The sequence below is a fragment of the Jaculus jaculus genome, chromosome 8 (genome assembly GCF_020740685.1).
Source record: "Jaculus jaculus isolate mJacJac1 chromosome 8, mJacJac1.mat.Y.cur, whole genome shotgun sequence".
Classification (NCBI taxonomy): domain Eukaryota; kingdom Metazoa; phylum Chordata; class Mammalia; order Rodentia; family Dipodidae; genus Jaculus; species Jaculus jaculus.
Window position 1 is genome coordinate 19,306,117 of NC_059109.1, and position 5,496 is coordinate 19,311,612.

Consider the following 5,496-nt stretch of genomic DNA (forward strand, 5'->3'; position numbering starts at 1 on the left):
ATGCACTGTTTCTCACCACACAAAGGCTGGAACTATATGAAGATCAAGGAACCTTTTGGCTATGCCTCTATGCCAACCACACCATTTGTACATTGCAAAATGCCACACTCCACGCCCTTTCATGTACCCATAAAGTTGTCACCAGGTTAATGGCACAGAGGCATCCGACACCTTTATAAAGAGCTTTCTCCGGATGTCCACTCTTGATGTGAAAGTTCTTCCATGACCTCAGCTGAGAGAAGGCAGTTTACTTGGGATCACACTCCCTAAACTATTTGGAGTGTGCAACCATCTTTTCATGGGAAATACCAGTGAATGTTTTCACAGACAGGGCACCCACAACAGGTTAAAATTCAACTCCACCAAAGTTCAACCTGGTGAACCAATAAGTTTCTTGGACTTCCTTATGCATCACGGTTGAGGAGTTTCTTACAGAAACATGAAGACCCCAGAGAAGATGTAGCACCAGGAGGTCTCATCCCAACATGGATTGTGACAACCCCAAAGCTGCATAGATGGAGCTCCTCACCCCTTGATCTTTGACCCTCTACATACCCACTCTCCCCTGAGACCACACGACCAAGTGCAGCACTGCATACAGCTGGCACGGTGGTGGCTGAGGGTTCGACGAAGCTCCTCACCTTTCACCTGCCATGGGAGTCTCAAGAGTCTCTTATGAGAAGTTGGAGCACCTCAGGTGAAGATGGCAATAGTTTTTGTTTTACCCTTGGAGAAAAACACAACACTATTATTCATCTCTTGTGTTCGAATTCCACAGGCAGTCACAGAAACGTGCATGTGGCAGTTTGAATCTATGGCCTCATACACTGAGGCTAGAGTCTTGAGACTCCAGTGAGTGCAGAAGAGGATGTCACTGGGGACACATCCAGGAGGCCAGCCCTAAGGTGCATTTGGGGGTGGATCCAGAGTCCAACCCTAAATTGTGTTGTGAACAGATTGGGGCTCTGGCTATTCGTGCTGTTGGTGTTTTCTGGCTGTTTGGTGATATCTCCCTGTTTGGATTTCTGGAAGGGATCCAACATCTTCCACCATCGATTTTGTAAGCTTGGAATAAACCCCTTTCTTCCCATAGGCTGCTTCTCATTGGGTGTTTGTCCCAGCAATGTGAACCTGACTGCAGCAGTACACAAAGGATTCCTCCCCTCTTTACCAAGTTCCTTCCAGTGCCCCAAACCAGTTTGTACTCTACATATAATAGTTTTGCTTGAGTTTGCTTATGGGAGGGGACTACACATTCTGATTTGCCCATAACTGAAGCTATTTCCAAAAGATGACTCTTTCAGTTTTAAAACTGGGATAATCCTGTGCAAGTAGGGAGGAGTTAATCACCATAGAACCACCCTGGAAAAATTCCTAGATGAGCGATATTTGTTCAAAGAATATCTCCACTACGCATTCGTGATTCTTCCTCTCCTAGTTCTCAATACCCTTCTTTCATTCAGTGAATTTCCCCAAGTCCCCTTTGACTATCAAGGATTGCTTTTGTCTCAGTGTGATAGAAAAAGCCCAGGACAGAGCAGTAGGAGGCAAAAGTTCTCTCCTCTCTCCTGTCAGCTAAGTGACCTTGTGCAAATATCTCCCCTCTTTGGACTTCTTTAAAAAACAAAGGAGTTTGTCTAAGGTAGGTTTCCTCAGCTGCGGCACTAATGCACTGAATGGGGAACGGCTGCAATAGTTTGAATCTGAAATGTCTTCTGTAGACATATTTTTTGGTTTCTAGAGGTAGGGTCTCACTCTGGCTCAGGCTGACCTGGAATTCACTATGTAGCCTCAGGGTGGCCTCAAACTCATGGCGCTCCTCCTACCTCTGCCTCCCCAGTGCTGGGATTAAAGGTATGGTCCACCACGCCTGGCTTTAGACTCATGTTTTCAATGCTGGGAGGCTATGGATCCTTTAGGAGGTAAGGCCTGGCTGGAAGAGGTAAGTCATTGCAGTTGGGCCTTTCAAGGTATGGTAGTTTGGATGCAAAGTGTCTCCCCCAACCTCCTGCGTTTGTGATTAAGCCTCATATTTAACCCCCACCTCCATTTAGGAGGGGGTGTGTCCCAGTGTATCACTAGGGGTAGGCCTTGACATTTATTAGTCTAATCCCACTGGGTGTTCAGAACTCATCATCTCTCCTTCCTGTCTACTGATGAGGAGATCTGACACCCAACTGTCTGCTCCTTCTATGATTTCCCCACCTTCATGAAACTTCCCTTTGAAACAAAAGCAGAAATAAACTTTCCTCCTATAAGCTGTTTCATGTTGGGTGTTTTGTCCCAGTAACAAAAAGGTAACTGCAACATCAGGTCATACCCACTCCTGATCTGACTATGCTCTTTCATTTCTTTCTTTTTTTAAATTTATTTATTAGAGAGAGAGTGAAAGAGATAAAGAGGCAGATAGAGAGACAGTGGATGCACCAGGGCCTCTAGCCACTGCAAACAAACACCAGATGAATGCACTACCTTATACATCTGGCCTATGTGGGTACTGGGGAATTGAACCTGGATCCTTAGGCTTTGCAGGCAATCACCTTAACCACCAAGCTATCTCTCCAGCCCAGCTCTTTTATTTCTGGTTGACAGCCATGTGAACAGCTACCATAACACACTCCTGTTGCCACATGCCTTTTCCTCCATGATGGACTGAAATCTCTCTAAAAGTTGTTTCTATCAACTATTTTGTCACAGCAATATAAAAGTAACAGCCACAGGGATCCAAAAACTCATCAGTTATGTGTAGGGGTGTGTCCTGGGCATTCTACAGTGTTTCCTAGCACATAGAGGCCAATGTCTACCTGGCCTCTATATTAGATGCCATAAGTACCCCTAAGTTGTGAAAACATGTCTCTAGACATTAGCAAATATTCCCTGGGGATAATATCATCCCAGATTGAGAATTTGTCAAAAAACATTGTTCAAGTTACTTCCAATTCTGAAAGCAATTAGTTAAATGTATTCCTAGCAAGTGAGTCATTAATAGTTTCCCTTCAGCCTCCCAAAACTATTTGTATTTTCAAGGTATTACCTATTTGAGGGGGAAAAAACATCTAGAAGAATCGTTGCAGAAAATTAAAAGCAGCTCTTTTAAAGTAGTGCTATGAGGGATAAATTTTACTTTCATCCTCCTCCTCTGCCTCCTTTTCCTTCTCTTCCTCCTCTATTGTCTTCTCCTCCTCCATCATTAGTAATAATCCAGTGACAATGCTGTTGTCTTCTCATTCACCATCATCATTTAATTTCTATATTATCCTACATCACTGAACTTATTTATTATAGACCAACTGCATATTCACTAATTCACATGGCATTAATCAGTGGAATTTCAAGCCAGATTTAAAAAACACTGGCTTAACTATTTTATTATTTTGTTTTGGTTTATTTTTTCTTTTTGTTTTGAGAGAGAGAGAGAGAGAGAGAGACAGAGAGAGAGAGGCAATAGAGAAAGAGAGAGAAGGGGCACGCCTGGGCCTCTAGCCACTGCAAATGAACTCCAAACACATACGCCACCTTGTGCATCTGACTTATGTGGGTACTTGGGAACCAAACCTGGGTCCTTAGGCTTTGCAGGCCAACATCTTAACCATTAAGCAATCTTTGCAGCCCAAGAACACGAGTCTAAAAAGGGGTGATTATAATAAAAATAGGGTTTAACAAAGTCATGCCACTAAATGCTATTTATATCTTTTCATATAGTTTTGTTTACTTTGAAATTTTTATGATGCATTTACCCAAAAATCACACTGCTTTGGCAAACAAAGGAGACTTTTGAAAAAACTTTACAAACTAACAGCAGCCCCTCTGTCTTAGGGTAACTCATCTAGAATTAATCAAAGCCCATCATCTCTCACATCCCAGAAGAATAGTCAATGAAAAAGACTGACCTCTGACCTCTAACAATGGGTCTGTCTGCAAAGCCAAAGAACTCAGGTTCAATTCCCCAGGATCCATGTAAACCAGGTGCACAAGGTAGCACATGCATCTGAAGTTTGTTTGCAGTGGCTGAAGGCCATGGTATGACTTTTCTCTCTCTATCTGCCTCTCTCTCTCTCTCTCTCTCAAATAAATAAAATTTAAAAAAATATTTTTTTTTAAATTGTGACTTCTCTATGATTGTCCTTCAGTAGTATTCAGGAATCATTGAATAAGTCAAGAAACCCACCTGTCAAGCCACAGTGGTCCCACCAAGTACTCCACATAGGAAATAAGGAAGGGAGTGTGTTATTGTGATTTGGGGTTTTGTCCCTCAAAGACCTCTCTGTTAGAGCTGGAGAGATGGCTTAGCATTAAGGTACTTGCAGGCAAAGCCAAAGGACCCAGGTTCAATTCCCTAGTACCCACATAAAGCCAAATTCATAAGGCTGTACATGCATCTGGAGCTCGTTTGCAGTGGTTAGAGGTGCTTGTGTGCCATTTTCTCTATCTCTTTCTTTATCTGCCCCCCCTCAAATAAATAAATAATTTTTTAAATAATTTTTTTTTAAGTTTTAAAGTCCCATGTGTTAAAGCACAGATCCCCAGACTGTGGGGCTATTGAGAGGCAGTGAACAGTTAAGGGGTGGAGCTTAGTGGGAGACAATTAGATCATCAAGGGTATACTTTAATCTCTCTCCTTCTCGCCATACCTCTCCTTTTTCTCCCTCCCTCCCTTCCTCCTTACTTCTCAGTCACACGTTGAAAATCTTCCACCACTAGGAAGTGATATCTTTCCACAGGCCCCCAAACAAGAAGGCCTAACAACCCTGAGTGGAAACCTCTGATGCTGTGAACAAAATAAACCCTTCCTCCTTACAGACTGACTAGCTTATGCATTCTGCCACGGGGAAAGAAACCTGGATGACACTAAAATGGAGCCAAGGCTTGCAGGGAGAAGAGGTATGAACCCCAGAGGGTTTAACATGCTCCCTGGGGAGTGGTAGGGGACACTAGAGATAATGGGACCCTACAGGCTAACTGGATCCATGACATGATGAAGAGGAATAGCTGAGACCCGTGGCTCCACCTTGGGTCATGTGTAAGCTCATCGAAGACCGCACAGCTCTGCACAGTTCCCTCTACAGCCCCTCAAACTACAGCATATGCAGTCAAGACCTGATAACCACTGCCAAATGGGGTTGGGGGTAGTAACACTAAGAGCACATGGACAGTGAAATGATGCACTCTGACCTGCATCCATTCATGCGTTCCTCTACCCAAAGAGTATCTATCACCGAGGAATTGCCAAGAAAAATGCTATAGAGATTACCGTTGGTTCAGTAACGCAACCCAGCCCTCAAGGTATCTCCAGCCTAGTCAAATTAGGTCTAAGGAAATGGTTTCAGCATTAGGATCTAAGGGCGAGCGCCACATGGATCCATGCGAATGGCTTGTCAGTGAAGTAAGTGAGCTGTGGCAACCCCTGAGTTCGTGACCCCAGCCTCTCTGACAAATGACAGAGCACCAAGAAAGGAGTAAAGTCTACCAGGGAGAAAAAAAAATGAGTCCAGTCCA